This window comes from Stegodyphus dumicola, chromosome 10 (genome assembly GCF_044657685.1).
Source record: "Stegodyphus dumicola isolate Sdum_Otavi_A_Nest chromosome 10, ASM4465768v1".
NCBI lineage: Eukaryota > Metazoa > Arthropoda > Arachnida > Araneae > Eresidae > Stegodyphus > Stegodyphus dumicola.
Window position 1 is genome coordinate 86672320 of NC_140777.1, and position 21130 is coordinate 86693449.

Sequence of the window (21130 nt, forward strand, 5' to 3'; positions counted from 1 at the left end):
CTAATAACAATACTGTAGATTCATCATCTGCGTTAGCCATTTTCGTTTTTAATACACGATCAAACTAAAGTTTTTATTGCTTTTAACGTTCGAAACAACAATTTATTTAGCCAGTTCCACTCCGGCTTATAAGGACCACTTCAGTTAAGTTTGGATTTTTTTTACTACATCGGGCGAACTAGGGTTCTTAGCGACTAGTTAACTAGGAGCGAACTAGGGTTACAGATACGGGTGGAGGAACTTTTATCCTGCGTTAATTTTAAACGTCAATATCGTTTGTTTTTTGTAATTCTTTTTATTTGCTTGTTCGATAACAAATTTGTTGCTTGGATTTTTGAATGGCTGCTAATTGAGCGGTTAATTTTCGAATAGAATAAAAGATGGATTTAAAAGAAATTTAGTTAGATGTTTCAGACCTACACAATAGATAATTGTGCTTTCCTTGGCATAAACGACAAGAGTATTTGGATTTGCATGATGCAAGCTTACGTTTATAACAGTTTATATAAAGTGCATGTTATTTAGCAATATTAAATCTTTGCAATGAAGTCATTTTTAAAAATAAAGAACAACTATATACCATATGTGACAATATTTAGTAAATGAGATATTATTTAGTAATGGCCTTGATACCCATTTCTTGTCAAATTTTTTCCAGAAATTAATCTGTGGATTTTGACATGTGGCTGCATCATTTGGCTTGATAGAATAATATAAGGTATTTCCACCTCCTTCCAGCATGTCTTCGTGGTGTTATGGTTAGCACACTCGGCTCGTATTCGAGAGGTCCAGGTTCAAGTTACGGCGAGGGCAATGCCCATATTTCACGTCTCCTGCTTAAAAAAAAAAAAAGGCTAATGACTCTACAGTGGCGCCCGAACTAGAAGGTTATGGATGATGATTCTTCACCACCAGGATTTTGCGACTGGGTCTCGCCCTTTAAAGGAGGAGTATATAAGGTATTTTCTTCTTACTTTCTGCATGTCTTCATAGTGTAACAGTTAGCACACTCAACGCGTATTTAAGAGGCCCAGATCCAAGTCCCGGCGACGGCACTGCTCACTTTTCCCGTCTCCTGCTTCCAAATAACCTAATGACTCTACAAGAATTCTACTGATTGGCTTTGTGGGTAAAGAGAAGGTATTCCCGATTAGAAAATTGGGTATAAAATGTTTTCGGTAATATGTGGAGTTAATATTAACGTTTTTCTTCAGTCTCTAATTTTAATTTACCCTTATTTGAAAAACCAGCAGCAATCATAAATCCCTTTGGAAAACTTTCTTTAGCTTTCTTGAACTCTGTTTTAAGATTTTTTTCTCTTCTTTGATGATAGATAATAAATGGATCTTTCTTTATTGCAGTCATTTAAATACACGCGAGATTCATCTATTGTGACGCCATTTTTCCATTTTTGTCCGGATAAATCGTAAAGAATTCCTTTGCGCGTTCTGCGTTTGTCGATATGTCATGGAAAAAGACGGCGCACATTATAATTTTTAGTCTTTTTATGATGCAAATCCAACATTAATCACCTTGCTTACAGTTGACTCTGAACATTTTAAAAAATTTGCAACTGTCGTTTGAATTTGATAGTTTTTTTTTTTTTTTTTTTTAATTTTAATGTTAAAGATACGTTCGAAACATTCCGTTTTTTGCTTGGATATGTATTTGAAACATTTTTCCCATTCGAAGCTAAATTTTGACCTTTTTTTTTCCCTTTGTCGTTAAAAATATTACCTATCGTATCTTTAGATATAAAGAAACATGGTCTTTCAAAACATTTTTTGATAACTAGATGCGAATAATTTTCTTCGGAAAAAACCTAAACATAGCCTTCCATCCATTTCCTTTTAAAAAGCGACATTTTGAACAAAAACAAAACTGTGAAGCAGCAGACGATACTTTCGAAAATATAATTGAAGTTAAAAAAATTATTTTCAAGCGGGCTATTTTTTTACAGCAAAGTAAAATCGTATGAAAAATGTCTTTGTAATAGCCTTTGTAATTGCTAGACTACTTGTGGATAGCTGAATTTGAGATTTACCTAGTGTTAAAACATAAGATGTCGGTCATGCTTCTCTTCTGTCTGATAACTTTGACAATTTGTAATTAAACAATTCTTTCGAAGTCTCAGATAGGATTTTGTAGAATAATTCGAGTTCATAGACGAGTTTACATTCCAGTTTGTTTGAATCATTTTTAACAACAACCGCCTAATTTCTTTCCCGATTATTCTGGGCTTTTAAAGCGATTTATTTTGTGATACGAAATCATTCTTTATGATTTTTCTAAAAAATATATTAAATTATACGCATTTTTTCTTGCATTTCATTTAAACTTATTGGATTGAATTAAATCTACTTCGCCGACAGCGCATAAACCACAACAGAATGAATGCATTCTTTAAAATGCACTTTGTTTACCATAGCGACACTCTGGCGCTAGGTTCACTTAACAGTATTATATTTCGTTCATATTATAACTCAGAATGCACAAAATTTATATCATTTAAAGAATAGAATTATCTAATCGTTGTCGCATGTTCTATTCAAATACTATAATAAAGCTAGAACGATGTATAAAAGAAATTAAGCAAACAAAACAAAAAAGAAACCGTTTATCACAGACGATTGAGTATTTCTTATTCAATTAATTCAGTTCTCACTTCGCGAGAAGGCAAAAATACATAAAAAGTCAAAATATCTATGTTAAAAATTACGAAGTAAATATCAAACGCTTATTTCCTCGAAAAAATTCCAGAAAGGATTAAGCATGATTTAATTGGCAATAATAAATGAAGGCGTGATCTTTGTTGTTGCGAAGATAAGTTTCTCTAGTTTGGCAACAAATCCGCTATCCTGCTGTTTCAAATGTAAACAAGAGCAATAGCCGCCATCAAAAACATTATTAGGCTTAGCGGCATTTAAACAATTTTAAAATTGTTGATAATTCTAAAAATATTGCATAGAGATTTACTAAAGGCATAAAATCCTTAACCGGAAGATAAGAACAACATAATTCAATCATTTGTAAAGTAAAAAATGTACAATTTACAAACATATAAGAGTAAAGAAACTGAGATCACTGAGCCGGGTAATAGAGTGGATATTTATATAAATATATTTATATACGTTTGGTGTGGCCGATTGCAACCAAAATACGAGGTGCACATCTACATGTTATAGCAGTCCTATATACAAAATTTCAACGTTCTGAGGCTACTCGTTTTTGAGTTATGCGAGATACGTACGTACATACGTTCGTACAGACGCCACGAAAAATTCTCTTCAGAATTAATTTTAAAGCAGTTTTATAATTTTTTTGGAGGAAATGAGTCTTTGATTCTGTCCTTTCGTACAGATATCACGCAGAAACATCGTTAAATTGCATTCGATAGGGGTCAAAATGCATAGTTTCGTTGAAATATGCTGCCTGAAACTTTTCGGATTACAATACTTCCTTTTTACTTCGTACAAGGAAGTAAAAAAATCGTGCAAGAAAGCCTACTTTATGACTTCTTCATCTAAAAAATTGAATTTACAACAAAATAACATCTTTGATCCTTTCATAAAAATGTATTTCAGATGCTTCAGTTACCAACCTCAAGTATATGACAAAAGACAGATATGAAGGGTTAACAGCCTCAGAGATAAAATCTCGGGTTTTATTGGAGAAAGATAACTTTTTTTTCCCTTTGGAAATGAATTTTATATTACTACTTAAAAAAAAAAAAAAAAAAAGACATTAAAAAAAATGTGATTTTTCTTTTAAGATGAAAATGTTGCAAAAGTCTATTACTGTAGAGGAGGGTTTCGCAAAAATAACTCTCATATCTCGCCGCCAAAATTGCAGTTGCGACAATTTCGAAATGAGAAATTTGTTTCGAACTTCCTCCGTAATTCCCATGTGCTGCTATATTTTTAGTTACTTGAAAGTCATCGTGCCAAGATGTGCGCGTATTAGCATTCAAGACTTGTTTCGTTTTGTGAGAAGAAACCTCTGCATATAAAATTGTCGCATATACACATTTATAATATTATAAAGTTCCCAGGAGTATTATTCATTGAGAGTTATGTTAATGCTTCTTATAAAAGCGTAAATAAATTTAAGGGACATTCATTTGTTTAATGTGTAAGTCCACTTAATGCAATATCCGATTTTTTTTCTTTTATTAAGATAATACATGCCAATAAATTTTCTCTAGAAAGATAATATACGCCAACTTGATACTTCTCAAAATAAAATATATTTGCAATACTGTGGTAAAATTTTTCTAAATATAAATGATTTCTCTTAGGATAGGAATTTCAGTACATTAGGAATGAAATAATGTTTGAAAACCTTTCATTGACAATACTTACTCTGAAAAGAAGAAATTTACGGACCACCAGCGGCAGACCGGTAAAGTCGCTGAACACTGGTAGTTCAGTCCGAGGTTCGAATCCCGCGAATGGGTTGGCTGCACGGGCATTTTCGTGGTTTTCTCCGTGTGTAACGTGTGTACGAGCTAGTTTTCCTTAGAAAGTCCTCCATGAAGGCATCCTTCCCGTTAGGCAGATAGCCTTCGAGGCTTTGCCACATAAAACCAAACCAAGAAAGTTGTTTCAACAGATAAGAGCAATGCATTTACTTCGAAAATTGGCCATATTTGGCGCATATGTATGTAGAAAATTATTTCGCATGCCGTGTCTTACAACGGAAAGGTCTCAGTATTGGCCTAATGAAACTGATAAATGCATATTACATGTGCTAAAATTATCCGTTGAATCTCTACAGATACACCTCCCCTTCTGTGGCCGACTGGTAGAAAACTGAGCATTGGTTTTCGATTTGAATTCGAATAACGAGAAATGGGCTGGCTAGAAAAATGTTTGCGCGGTTTTTTCCATGTATAATTTAAAATATGAGACAGCTTTACTTAAAAAATCGTTCGCGAAGGAATTTCTGAAGAGCGTACCATGATTTTTAGTATGTAAACAAATAATAATAATAATAAAAAAAAAAAAAAAAAAAAAATGAAACTTTAAAGGTTCTATATTTTAGCGGTCGCACAAAAGGGTTTGTTAAGGTTTTTCACTCTCTCACTAAGGTCGCAGTCTACCCAGTCTGCTCTTGCACTCACTTCTGGTAATCCTTTTTTTAATTTTTTTTTATTTCGCATTTTAAGCTTTATTATTAAACATAGTTTTCTTCGCATTTACGTCATATGCAGTTCAATAACAAAATCACAAAATTTTTAAAAGCTGCGTAGCAGCATACGTTTAGAATCCCCAAAGTAGTGTCACGTGTTAACATAACATTTTCATATTTTTTTCAGTCTTTTCTCAGGTGTAGGTGTACTTAATTATGGCAAAGCACACTAGAGCTATCTGCCTAAGGGGAGGGATGCCTTCGTGGAGGACTTTCTAAGGGAAACAGGCTCGTATACACGTTACACATGGGGAAAACCACAAAAACACCCATGCAGCCAGCCTGTTCGCGGGATTCGAACCTCGGACCGAACTACCAGTGTTCAGCGACTTTACCGCTCGGCCGCTGGTGGGCCAGTCTTTTCTCAATTCATGGTATTAATATTCAGTTTTCGTAGTAAGATGGCTAACAATTTTTTTGTCTTTTTATTATTAACTTTTTATGTATTAATTTTATTTATTAATTGTCACATTCTTCAAACTTACATCAAATAAAATTTCATTCAACAGCAAAATTACAAAATATTTTTTAAAAAAGCATATATTTAGAATTTGCGGTAAAGTATTAAAGGTTGCCATGCATATTTTTATATTCTGTATATTATTTCTTTAAAAAATAGCAGCGTAAAATAGTTATCATAAGAACGAAAGTATGTAATGAATTTGACAAGTCCAGCTAGGTAATTTCGTAAAAATACTGAATATTTTTAATACATGTTTATTTAAACCAGTCTCATTAAAGAGTAGAAAAGCATATTAAGAATTGTGTTTATTGCTTTTAAATGGCTTAGTTTATTACTCAATAATCTTTCAGATTAAACTCGAAAGTATCTTAGGCTTTACTGTGTGGTAACAAACTGGCGCATGAAAGATAAAAGTATTATATTTCCGGCCGTGGTAACACACTGCTTTCGTACAGCTGAGTTTATTAAGTAAAACTGAAAGACAAATATCTCCCCCCCTCCGAAAAGCTACTACACCAACGGCCGAGCGGTAAAGTTGCTGAACACTAGTAATTTCTCCGGGGTCCGAACGCCGGCGAACGGCCAGGCTGCATAGGCGTTTTCGTGATTTTCCCGTATGTGTAAGAGCCAGTTTGCCAGTCGTCCACGAAGGCATCTTCCTTTACGCAGATATCCAGTGTTTTCTCATAATTAAATAAACCAATCTAATCAAATATTCATTGTTCCTAAATTTTCAATTAACAAAGTTTTACAAAATATGAAATAAAAAATGCTGAAACAAATTCATAATTCAAAATTTGATGACTCGAGGTATCGTCGTTTGTTCACAATACGAGGAACATACACACAAACATGCAGATTCTTCATTATTTAATTTCTTTAAAAATTAATAGGGCGATAATATTTGGTGGCAACAATTTGAAGAGTGTTACGCCATTCATATTGAAACAACGCAAAATTCCACTTCGAGACTAACAGCCCCTTTTGGGACTAATAATCAAATAAAAAAACTGACAATCAAAGATAAATCTTCTGGCAAGATGTAGAACGCTTTGAAATGCTTTACTAACGTCTTTATGAAAGTGTTTGCTTAACGCAAAAGTTTGCAGTCGATATTTGGTTACAATCAAATGCCTTATCTATGTTATTGATTACTTTTCAGTTATACGTTAGCATGAATGCGAGTTGTCAATAATTTACTGGGTTAAACTTACACATTTAGTGTTTCAATAACGAATAATGTCGTGATAATTTTGCATATTTTTAGCAGTTGAAGTTCCGTTATGTCCATGATAAAGCTGAGCTTCTTAGTCGCTAAAAACAGACAGATTTTATGTAATCATTCGGCTTGGAAACAAATGTTTTACGAAACTTGACCAGTCATTAAAAATATGGTTTGGTTTTTTTTCCGTTTTATGCAATTATGGCAAATCCTTGAGGGTTATCTGCCTAAGGGGAGGGATGCCTTCGCGGAGGACTTTCTAAAGGAAACTGGCTCGTATACACGTTGCACATGGCGAAAACGCCCATGCAGCCAACTCGTGGGATTCGAAACTCGGAACGAACTATCAGTGTTCAGCGACTTTACCGATCAACCGCTAGTGGACCATTAAAAAATATGACTACTCTGAAACTTGGTATAAGCTAGCACAATTCAAAATTTCTTCCATTCAGGATAAAATTATACTCTGCAAAATCTCGTTTTGCTATATAAATGTATTACAAACTCAAGAAAAAGGCTTGGTTTATTTAATTATGGTTATCTGCCTAAGGGAATGGATGTCTTCGTGGAGAACGTTAAAGGGAAACTAGCTCGTTTACACGTTACACATGGAAAAAATACCACGGAAACGCCCATGCAGCGAACTCATTCGCCGATATTTCAACCCTAGCCGAACTATCAGTGCTTAGCGACTTCATCGCTCGGCCGCTGGTGGGCTATTAAGTGCAAAAGGTAAATTTGTATGGAAATGCATATGGAAACATACAGGATTGTCATGGATTCACTTCCCTACATTTTCATTAGTTCGCAACATGAAACTGGTTGGTGAGAGGAATTGTATTTGAATGCTGGTGAACGAGCTGATTGCATAGAGGTTTTCCCCATGTGTAACGTGTATACGAGCCAGTTTCCCCTTAGAAAGGTCTCCACTACAGAGGTCCTCCGTCCTCTTAGGCTTTTGTTACTGTGATCTAAAGTTAATTAAAGTTGTCCATATTTAAATCAATTATTTATTATTTAAATTAATTTATTACTTTATAATCACGACAATTAATTAAATAATAATCCATAAATTTATTTTTGATTATAAACATTTTTAAGTGACGATGAATTCGTTTCCCGCGCCGGCTAGATTAATCCTATACGCCTCTGACACACACAGGTAGAATTAGGGTCATTTTTATGAAATGTAGTAAACCTGGCATCTGTTGGCAAATGAAAAAAGTAATCTGAGGGCAAATGTATCTATCGGTCAAGTGGTGTCGGGCAAACTGTCCATTACATCTTTCGACATGTAAAAATTCATTCCATTGGCAAAATACCATATGCATAGAATAATAAATTGCTCCCACTGTATTTCTTTGAAAATTTAATAAACGTTATTACGAGAAGAAAAAACGTTGTCCCGAGATCTTTCCGCGGGAAAAGGATTACCAAAAATGATGCAGTATAGATATGCGTTTGTTCTAAAGTTGACGGTGCAATAAAAAAGAAGCAAGCTATCCCAACTATGCTTACAGTTGGGGTTTTGTTCTTCATGATGTCCCCGTTGGAACATTATTAACATTTTGCTTTCAAATTGCTTAGAAACATCTTTCAAAATATAACTTACCAGTATGGATTCACTCTGAAATGTTTTTTTGACTCAGACTGCTTTCCCAAGAAACTTCTCAACTGGTTACACTCCTGTACTAATAAATTCCTTATCAAACTTAATAAATTCATTCAAGAAAGCTACGACGACATACAAATCATTAAAGACATGATTCTTGATTTTATTCTTTTCAGACTCTCTAATAGTCTCACTTAACGCAAAATTTATTTTAAAGTCTCATTTTCTGCATCCGCAGTTTGACAATATTCATTTCTCAAGAATCATCAGAGATTGTAAAGATTACTTCCCCGCAGTTGACACAATACCAATGATTGCATTTAAATATCAAAGGACCTTGAGCAACTTGCTGACTAACCACCATGAAATAGATGAAACTGCAGAATGACATTGTAAGACACCAATTTACAGCAATTACATAGATTCTCATCAGCAGCACATAATTACTGGCAACCTGAATATCATACAGAACCATCAACTAAAAACACTAATGAGTTATGGTACAAAATTTAGACCAGTCAGAAACATGACTACAAATTACTGTTACAAGACTTTCGAAAACAACATCAACGAATTTATAGTTAAAGCAAGCTATCAACTGAATTTACCCATAGATACCTTCTTAAAATGGAAAGCTAAAATTCTTCAACGCATATCCACAGAAATCAGTCACCTCAAATTTAAAAGTACACTGAATTGGTCGCAACTTACATCAGATATTAATAAATTAAAACAGCTTTTTACTATTACAAAAATAGATAAAGCAACTAATAACTTTAGCATTATATGAAAACAATTCTACACTGAGATTATTCATAAAGAACTTCTCAACGCGACTACTTATCAATTAGCCAACCTTAAAGTAACATCTATAATAAACAGGATTAAAACTTTTCATAAGAAACTCAATATTACTTTCAATGCAAACTACAACAGATTTACTAATCTTTATGCGATTCCCAAATTCCATAAAACACCATTAAAATTTAGATTTATAGCTAATGGAACTAATAATTACAAGAAAAATATAGACTATTATTTTTCAATTCAACTTAATAAAATCTGTAAATTTATTTTCAATGATTGTAACACTAATCATAACTATTGCTGGATCATTCATAATAACACTCCTGTCATTAATACCATTCATACCGTTAACATCCAAAACATTAACTGCTATGATTTTCAAAACTTATATACCTCACTTCCTCTAGAAGAAATCTATACCAGTCTACTTGATCTTCCAATACTTTTCCCTAATATACTCAATATCATGACTCTTGACAAATAGAAAACCTACCTAAAATGCACACTTTTTCATAACTACACCAACTTTCAAAATCAACTTTTTAAACAAGTCAGAGGATTGCCAATGGGCTTACATTCCAGCACCTCGATCTGTAATATCTTTTTATTTGTCAAAGAATTTAACTTCCAAAAAAATCTACAACCACAAGAGTTAAATTACTGCAAACACACCTACAAATATATTGATGACCTTATTACAATTAATAATTTTGGTAAAATTGAAAACTCCAACATTTATCCGAATTGTCTTAAACTTAAACTAATAATTCACAAAATAGCATAGACTTTCTAGATCTTCAAATCATTAACTACAAAAAAATTTTACTTTTTGACAAAACAAGAAACTTCAATTTCAATACTAACAAATTAATAAATTGGAACTCCAACATATCCAAAAAAGTAATTAACAATACTATAATTAATCAAATACAACGAATTAAAACTATATGCACAGATACAATAGATTTACAACGCGAAATTTTGATCCTTATCAAAATTCTCAAAAATAATCTAATTCCCTTTCAATTTATCAACCATTGCCTTAAAAGAGCAGGCGTTAAATACTCACTCTAAATCATTTAACTGATAGGGATATGATAATTTATTCCTAAACCTGAGAAGGCGGTATAAGTTGGATGACTGTCAGTTGAAAGATTTGTATATAGTGTAATTACTCAATTGTATATATTGTAAAAAGCTAATTGTCTTCAGACATATACTGTTACTATACTGTTACTAAAAAAATGGGCCTATTTCCTGCCTTTAGACTGTCCATTAGCTCTTGGACAGCGAAAATGCCTTTTTCCTTTCTTAAATTCTTAATCATTGCGACACGACAATTAGCCAGAAATTAATTAATTTCCATTCACTAGTATTTTCAAAAAATCTTAACAGACGGTCTCTCTCAGATAAGAACTCCACAAAATACATCCCTCAAGAATTCCAGGTCCCACCCACTACCATAAATTACTTCACCCAAGTCTTACCGACTGATATTATTCAAAACCCCTACTGCCGCTAAGAATTTTCGGACACCCTACACTTCTGAGTCAGACACGAAGAGAACACTTTGCCAACTCCCCCACTAGAAAGAATATAAGTTACTTAATACCTTTCTGGCCTTTATATCTTCATGTACATTCACTGATCTTATTTATATTACTATTATTTTTATATTATTTTTATATTTTCTTTGATTTGTTTTTACAAAGTTTGCATTATTTATCTTTTTTATAATCTTCTATGTTTATTTCAACTTTACTTTGAATTCGATTTCATAATGAAAATTTCCAATGTTTAATTTCTACAAATAATATAGTACTCAAATGCGTAACGATGAAAGTGTCGGGGACGGTTACTCGAGTTTTACAGGATTTCTCTACAGTAATTCATTTTTACTCCAAATTGAATTGACTAAAATGCTTCATGAGAATAAGTTCTTTGAGTATCAGCATTAGTTCATAGTTCCTACTATTCGCGGAAATATTTGGCCTGACTAGAATTGCCGGTTTGGCTTTAAATTATAACTCGAGTAAAGACGAAACACTTTCGTATTTACGTATTTTTATCAATTATTGTTCATTGAACGGGAGTTGGTTTGTTCCCCTTGAAAAGTCAACTAATTTCCGATCAATGACAATGATTACATGTTTTAATTTTTCCTTTTACAATTGAAATATTATTCTTCGTGATGATTTAACTCCAGTCCCCGTTAAAACATTATTAACATTTTGCTTTCAAATTACTTCAAAACATATTTCAAAATATAACTTACCAGTATGGATGCACACTTTTAAAATAATTCTACTTTAATTAAACTTAGGAGATAATATAATCAATTAATCAATACTGTTTAGGAAATAAATTATTATTAACTAACTTTGCAGCAATTTCGCAAGTAATAATAACTAGTATTCTCACTAAATGGATTTAAGATCATACAACATTATATATATATATATATATATATAAAAGGGACATAAACCCGCCCCCCGAAAGAAAAGAATCAATAAAAAAATCTAATTTTTGCATATGAAGCTAGAATAGCTTCCAGAGTGAAGCAGAGCTTGCAGGGAAACAGAACAAGGAGAGATATTAATTATTGGCAGTGTAATTAGAAGGTGCAGGATAATAACTGCCTACATCTTTCTTTGTATTAGAAGGAAAACTAAATTAGAATTGTGGAAGGTTACTAAGAGTTTCGTTTTCTTTTAAGCCCTACCAGATACCGAGAGGTTAAGACCTTTGAATACTGGTATCTTGATCTGGCTTTGGATTGTATACAGACCATCGCGCTGGCTGCATAGCTTAATTTTAGTGGTTTTCTCCATGCGTAACATATATATGATACAGTTTTTCCCAAAATGTTCTCCACGAAGGCATACCTCCTTTTAGGAAAACTGATTTTCGTGTCTTTGCCATATTTGAATAACCTAACCTCTGTATTTGAAGAAGCCTCGATGGAATTAAAAATCATGTAGTCAACGCAGGAAATATATTTCTTGCCAACTTTGATATTTTATTTACATAATGATACTTTCAATAATGCCGTAGTCGAGACGGTAGTATGTCTTTTATCTCAGTTTATTGCTTCTTTAATCATTTTAGACAAAGTGCTCAAGATCCATCTGTCTAACAGCAGAAATTACATTGTGGAAGGTTACTAAGAAAAACTGGCTTATATTCACTTTTTACACATAGGGAAAATACGAAGACGTGAATGCAGCCAGCTCATTAACCGGGATTTGAGCTTAGGAAATGCAACTGAATCTCTTAAATGATACTTTAAAGACTTCCTAATGGTATTGTAGGAATTCACTGCAACTTCAGAAAAGATATAAAATCAGAATAAAAAGATATAAAAATACTTCAGAAAAGAAATCTTTATATCTCGTAAATTATTTGGTTGATTGATATAACTAAAGCAAAACATTCGAGAGTTGTCTGTGAAGAGATGAATGACTTCGTGCATAATCCTCTAAGGAAAATTGCTTGTATAATATGAAAAATTTCTGATGTGAACACCACATGACTTCTTGACGGCCTATTAAACTGTACATATTTTTTTACGCATTTTATATAAACTTATTTCCTCGAACTAGTCTAACTTAAATGATCGATTTCTCAAGGCAAGTTGAAAATGACATCAACAACTGCAGATTAAGAATTAAAATTCCCATATTAGGAATTAAAATAATGAATACAAATTTTGTGACGCGGAAGTCAAACTTCTTATATTTTTATTTTTTCATAATTAGTATAAAACTTTCCCTAATGTAAATATAAGAACAAGAAGACCGTATTAAAAGTTGTATTTTGCTATATGTTGAAAATTAATACTTAAAAAAATTGATATTGCCAAAACCTGAATATTTTCGTCAATTAAAACACTTCTATAATCGGAACTATATGACTACGACCAACGGTTGCGGAAATAAAGGCCGGGTAAAGCCTTTTAAGCCGCGAAAGGGGTGGGTATGTATATGTTACGGTGAAACACCGAAATCTGGAGAATGTCGACTTTCACCGGTGAATGTCAACATTCACATAGTCTCTTGGTGTATGTCCGAAATATTTTCCAAATACTCTTATTTCTGACTTACACCAGTCAATGTCGACATTCACCATGTACTAATGGTAAATGTTGAACATATAACAATATCATATTTTCTTCTCCGTCATTCGGTCGCGAATAAACGCACTTGAGACTTGAAATAAGAACTTAAGAACATGAGAACCTAAAACACACAATACATTCAAAATGAGAAAGGAAAATAACAGAAGTTAAAAACTTACTTAATTATACAGTACGTTCTAAATGAGAAAATAAAATAACAGTAATAAAAAACTTACTAAATTATGGGATTCAAATCTTATTTAACTATTATGGCACTTTATGACCTCTCTTTTCGACTTTCACCAGAGCATATCTGTGATTGTCGACATACACCGGTGAGGATCCGAATATATAAGAATGTAGTGAAATATTCGGTCTTTCACCGACGTATTTGGTGAATGTTGATATTCTCCGGTGAAAGTCGACATTCTCCAATATCGGTCTTTCACGGTAACATATACATGTTATAGCAGTGCCATATACAACATATGCAACGTTCTACGGCTAATCATTTTAGAGTTATGAGAGATACATATGTACAAGCGTCAAAGAAAAAATTCCTTTTGAACCCATTTTGCAAACTGTTTTGGAAATAAAAAAAAGTCCTTTGTTTAGTTTTATAATTCGTTCAGGGAAAAAGAATCCATTATTCTGTCCTTACGTAGAGGTGATAGGTGACGGAAGACGGGGACGCCTGGTGTTTAACAGGGGTAAACATACATATGTCCCCCGCCTTCACCTATGTAGAAGCAGCAACTCCCTGGAGCCCCATGGAGCTGCATCGGGGGTTTATTGAAATTGATAAAAGTATTTACAGTCAAACAAGGGCTGATGAGTCATTGTGCGGTTTAGGGTACATAAGCATGTTATAAAGAGTCAAGTGTATGACATAAAAAGAGAGGGTAAAAAAAAGGGGGGGAAGGAAAAAGAAAAAGGAAAAACAAAAATACGAAAACAACACATTAAACACATAAACATAAGGCGGAATTAGATACAAATACCCCTCACTCGATATATAAACGTTAAGCATATTGCAAATGCGTGATAGCGTTGTATATTGGGAATACTGAGGTATCTAAAGATTCCATACTTAGTACAAAGTGTACAGAGAATGAGAAAAAGCTTAGAAGTAAGCATGATTCTTGATAAAATACAGGACAAAATACATGCAATACATTGATACAATACATGAGACATGAAATACATTGATAAAATACATGAAACCTGATGCAACTTTAGAAATAGTATACAACACTAGAAGTCACGAAAAAAAAAAAAAAAAAAAAAAAACTTCCAAATGGTTTCGGGAACGATAAGAATGGATACTTTCTTTAAAATATGATATCTGAAATTTTTCGCGATTACAGTACTTCTTTTACTTAGTACAAGGAAGTAAAAATGGAATGAAATTCTTCACTCCCCCCCCATATTTTAACTAATATAATTTGTTTTTTAAAATCAAAATTTTAAACCGGAAATACGAAGACCCTAAAATATTGCAATTTAACGAGTATTTACCATAGCACGTAAATAAATCGGAAATTTAGCTGGCGTATTTGTTGGTTATGTTTTTAATTGGGTAAGATAAATGCATTTGGAGGGAAAGAATATTGTTTGCTTCTCGAAGTTTTGTGAATTGAAGTTAAAGCTGGACGCGCCTGGCATTTGTAGTACATTAACCTCGGTCATTCCTCTATGTTATAGGGCATGATCAGTCAGAAGATCCAGTCATTATTTTTTCTACCGTCTCCTTTCAAGAAGGAAGTACTAACTTCAAATAAGCGAGGAAGAATCAATGAATCTTCAAGGTTGCTTCAATTCAATGGAAAGCTTCACGGCGCGGTATACGCGAATAGTCTGCTATTCAGCAACTGGCTTTCGTAGGAAACTCGCTTGTTTAAAGTTAGAAACAAAAATAGGAGAATGAAGTTTATTCATGAATATGATTTGCTATTTCGACGCCCTTGTTTTTGAGGTACAATATTCGCTATAGAAGTGATTGAGTAAGTTATTTATTGCTGTTTCAAAGGAGCATAGGCTGGGCAAGGTAACGCTATTTTCCGTACACATGTTATATAAAATACACAGAAGAAAGAAAGTCTTATAAAGACACTGCGGTTTCAAATAAACTGAAAAAAAAAATATAAAAAAACCTAATTTAATAGACTTGAAAAATATTTAAATCTACTAGTATGCAACGACGTTTAAACTTTTCATTTTTTTTCTCTGATTAAAATTTAATTATTGCTTATTTCAAGTGAAGAAAATAGCTTTTATTTATATTTCAGTAATTTACCAGTATTTTAGGATGCTGTTTATGAAAATCAGGATCGTATTTACGTTATGCAAGAAAGGAATAACTGATAAACTTACGTACATCCCAATCCGATTGGCCTTCAATAAGAAATCCAGTATGAATCGTCAATTTTTATGCAATTTTATGCGCTGTCTCCTGGCTGGACTATTAATTTGACCTGCTTTTGCTGAATTCAGACATTCTTTTAGAAAATTAGTAATGATGAAATATAAAACAAATATATGTCACTTTTCAGAATTATTTCTTAATGTTATTAAAGTTCTAAATGCTTGCGCTAATGAATTTTATGTTAAGAACATATTACATTGTCTTTAACGAGAAAGATAATAAAAGTCTTTAAATTTTCTAAAAAAATCTGATGTGTACACCACATGACTTCCTTGTACGGAATATAAATTACACGCATTTTTTCTTGCATGTCATTTAAACTTATTGGATTGAATTAAATCTACTTCGCTGACAGCGCATAAACCACAATAGAATAAATGCATTCTTTAAAATTCACTCTAGTATTCGTTTACCATAGCGACACTCTGGCGCTAGATTCACTTAACAGTATTATATATCGTTCATATTATAACTCAGAATGCACAAAATTTATATCATTTAAAGAATAGAATTATCTAATCGTTGCAACATGTTCTATTCATATACTATAATAAATAATAAAGCTAGAATGATGTATAAAAGAAATTAAGCAAACAAAACAAAAAAGAAACAGTTTTTCCCAGACGATTGAGTATTTCTCATTCAATTAGTTCAGTTCTCACTTCGCGAGAAGGCAAAAATACATAAAAACTCAAAATATCTATGTTAAAAATTACGAAGTAAATCTTAAACACTTATGTCCTCGAAAAAATTCCAGAAAGGATTAAGCATGATTTAATTGGCAATAATAAATGTTATCTCTGATGTTGGAAGCTAAGTTTCTCTAGATTGGCAACAAATCCGCTAGTCTGCTGTTTCAAATGTAAACAATCAACGGCCGCCATAAAAAAAAAAAAAGGCTTAGCGGCACTTAAACAACTTTAAAATTGTTGATAATTCTAAAAATATTGTATACAGATTTACTAAAGGCATAAAAACCTTAACCGGAAGATAAAAACAACATAATTCAATCATTTTGAAAGCAAAAAAAAATGTACAATTTACAAACATATACGAGTAAAGAAATAGATCACTGAGCCGGGTAACGAAGTGGATATATATATAAATATATTTATATACGTTTGGTGCGGCCGATTGCAACCAAAATATGAGGTGCACATCTACATGTTATAGCAGTCCTATATACAAAATTTCAACGTTCTGAGGCTACTCGTTTTTTAGTTATGCCAGATACGTACGTACATACGTTCGTACAGACGCCACGAAAAATTCTCTTCAGAATTGATTTTAAAGCAGTTTTATAATTTTTTTTTTGGAAGAAATGAGTCTTTTATTCTGTCCTTACGTACATATATCACGCAAAAACCGTCGTTAAATTGCATTCGATAGCGGTCAAAATGGATATTTTCGTTGAAATATGCTGCCTGAAACTTTTCGCGATTACAATACTTCCTTTTTACTTCGTACAAGGAAGTAAAAAAGAGGAAAGAGTTGTATAGCAAACCGAGAATGCAATTGTTTATGCTGGAAGGAAATGCTTTCTTTTCAATCACTAATGTTTTGACATTTTGAAAACTAATATACAGAATAAAACCGCTCCACAAGCAGTCAATTATTCTGTTGTTTTTTAAATATTGTTTTTTTTACATATTTCGAAAAACATTGTAAAAATTGTTTTCGACGAGCAACAGGCAGAGGGAAGAATAATATATTAAAAAATGATTACAAAATTTAATTCATGCTTGATAACACCAGTTACTTATGTGGACGATATAGAAGAAGATATTGCTCGTTCATAAAAAGTCAAGCTAAAAAAAACAACTGCTTTCACAGTAATGTTACCTAGCACAGTTAACGTAATGATAAATCTATATAAAACAATATCGCCTTTACATGCACCAGCAAATATCCTTTTTTAACTTTAAATCTATTAACAAATAAAATGCGAAATGGGAAAGAATTTTTTTTCTTTTTAAATGAAGCCCATTGTTTACCCGTATAACAAACTGAGCGATTTAAAAACAGTATATGCACTTAACAATTTTATGTTCATTTGATTCTTATATCTTTGAAACTATAGAAATATTTTGTTTATTATTTTATAAAAGATGAGTGATATGAAAACAACACTTCTTAGTAATTTATATAAATATAAGCAAAAATCGTGTTTTATCTTTAATTGATAAATTGGATCTTTTTTATTGTAGAATAAACACGAGCAAAAAAAAAATTGCTTTAGATATATGAATAAACTTGAAACTTTCAGCGAAAAACATACTTTCGTTACCAGCTCTTTTGGAATCTAATAAAAGTTTTTTTTTTTTTTTTTTTTTTTAATGTAAGAAATTAGAATAATTGTTTGAATAAACAAATGAACATAGAGTGAATATTTTGGTAAAAGTATAGTTTAGGGTACCCCTTGGCGAAACTTGGCGATTTTTGGCGGTACATGGATACCGATTTTGTGCAATGCTTTGACTCGTTATTTTGGCATGCGAAGCGACGATTTTTGCGTCAAACAAAGCCGCTACACAAATCCAAAATAACAAGACAAACAATTGCACAAACTCGGTATCCATGTACACATCGACTCATTTTCACTTAAAAAAAAACACCCCGAATTGCACAAAAATCGCATTGCGCACTCTTTTAACTTTATTCATGTACACGCCGACCTATTTTCACTTAAAAAAAAATCCCAGAATAGCACAAACTGGCATTGCGCACTCCCTTTACTTTGTCCATGTACACATCGTTATATTTTCACTTAAAAAGTCAAAGGAGCACCAAAGTCTACAATATAGGCAAACAAAAAATACATAATCTCAATAAAATACATTTTAAATCAAACAATAAAATAACATAAAAAAGGAAAAACATGTTATACATGTAAGCACTACCAAAAGTAAATATTCGCTTACCATGATTTTAGAGTTCGCTTCGTACACTCAGAGCCACGTAAAAATCAAAATATCAATCATACTCAAATGACTTTTTTCAAACCAGGTACTCTTTTTGATCGAACGCTTTGCATAAGGACTATCTGAACTTTTCTTCCTTCAAATCCATCTAAACGGTTTTAACACACACCACAAAAACGCTTACAAAATATCCCATGATTCAAAATTTCCCAGAATCATGCACCCGATTACGTCACAATAGGGTTTCCATAACATTTAACTACTCAGGCTACCATAATTGAAACAACAACTTGGCGATAAATCAAACAACAACTTCGCCATAATACAAGGGGTACCTTAAAGTCTACTCTACCTAATATTTTAAATATATTTCATTGGCAACATTTATTTTCCAAGCAAGAACTTTACAATAAAAGAATAACATATCGGTAAAATCCTAGTATACGGTGCAGCCTTGGCGCGACTTTGAAAATTATCGCCAACACCAAAAATGATCCAAAGAACGTCTATATATATATTATAACACATAGTATATGTATATACCCACATAGTATATACTATGTTTAACTATATATTTTCTTTGAATGACCCGTTAACTACTCATCGTATCTGTCCCGTTTTCACTGCTCATCATAAAGTCGCCCAAAGTAGTCAAATCCCGTGTGCACATGATACTAGGATTAAACCAACATAGTATCCGATCTAACGATGAGCAGCAAGAAGTATTAGTATGAGCATTTTCGTGCAGAAAAATATTTGGCGCATGTTATCTAATAACAAAAAAGTGATTAAGTAAATTATTTATTGCTTAGTTTACTTAAATGAATGACATTAACCATAAAATTCCTTTCTAACGCCTCTTCCCACATGAAGCAGATAATTTTCGAATATAAATCTTGTACTTACATATTTTCTCGTCAACTGTGAAATGGCTTCTTGTCGATTCTAAAGGCTGGCGGAGATTCAAGCAAACTTGCGCAATCATTCCGGCGGAATTTTGAAGGAACAAGTGGATTTCCTGTTCAATTAAATACAGATTACTCAATACATAATTTAATTACATAAATCAACACATACAAATTACGGGTACAGCACATAAAAAAATTGGTACTCTTCCCTATTATCAGGACGAGATTCAGAAGTGTATGTATATATGCACATGTGTACAGTGGTGGCCAAAATTGTGGACACTTTTGGAAATTTTTATGTTTTTGATCTTTGTATGCTTATAGAAAAAGTTACGTTTCACAAAAGGCAAACTTGTATATATCATTTTAAAGAGAATTTGTTACTGAATTCAATACAAAACAGAAAGTTCAATAATTTGCAATACAAAAAATATTAAACGATAGTAGTTATCGATATACATTAGATAGTGATGATTGCAGTGAGTTATCAGTACTTAGTAGGGTACTCTTTATTTTTGATTACAGCTTCACATCGACGTTTCATTGAGCTGACAAGAGTTTTAAGCTCTTCTTTCGTTATTACATGATGCCAGGAAACAATTATAGCCTCGATTAGTTCCCTTTTATTTGATGAGCACCTCATTCGGACAAGAGTTTTCGAACGGTGCCACAAATTTTCGATAGGATTGAGGTCAGGACTGTTTCCTGGCCATGACAACAATTTAATGCTCTTTGCACGAAACCACTCTTGCGATATTTTGGCCGTGTGGCAAGGAGCAGAATCCTGCTGAAAAATAAACGAAGCATTGTTGGGAAAGAGATCTCTGATGGAAGGTAGAAGTTTTGGTTCTAGAATAGTGTCGTATTTTCTGGCATTCAGTGTCCCATCGATGACACGAAGGCGACCAATACCATCTGCTGACATGCATGACCGAATCATAACACTAACTGGGTTCTTCACAGTTGCTTGAATGCAGTCAGATGTAGCTCTTCTCCTTATTCTACGTCTTACATATTTTCGCCCATCACTACCGAATAACGATATCTTAGTTTCATCACTCCATATAACTTGTGACCACTGATCGTCTTTGCAAATAATGTGTTCCTTTGCCCACTGTAGTCTTTTTTTTTTTTTTTCGTTGCTGAAAATTAAGATAAGGCTTTTTTCGTGGAATTCTACCTCTCAGTCCAACATCTGTTAATCTTCCCTGATTGTTCTTGAACTGACAGAAACACCAGCATCATTCAGATCACTTCTGATGGCCGCTGATGGCATTTTTCTATCTTGGAGACATAGTCGTTTTATTCTTCTGTCATCAATAGATATGGTGCACCTTTTTAGGCCTTTTCCTTCTTTGTTTTTTATTGAATTTGTCTCCTGATATCGTAAACAAAATTTTCGGACTCCAGATTTAGTCACTGAACCACCCACCTGTCTTGCAATTTCAGCATAGGAAAGACCACT

The 21130-nt window shown here is 32.8% G+C and overlaps 1 long non-coding RNA gene across 1 annotated transcript in view; it reads right to left on the bottom strand.

The window, feature by feature from the left end:
- Positions 1 to 19778, bottom strand: part of LOC118192071 (uncharacterized) — a 296284-nt gene extending 276506 nt beyond the window's left edge. The window contains exon 1 of the long non-coding RNA XR_015043452.1: positions 19664 to 19778. This is a non-coding gene — a long non-coding RNA (uncharacterized LOC118192071). The remainder of the gene's footprint in view (positions 1 to 19663) is intronic.
- Between the last annotated feature and the right edge of the window lie 1352 nt (positions 19779 to 21130).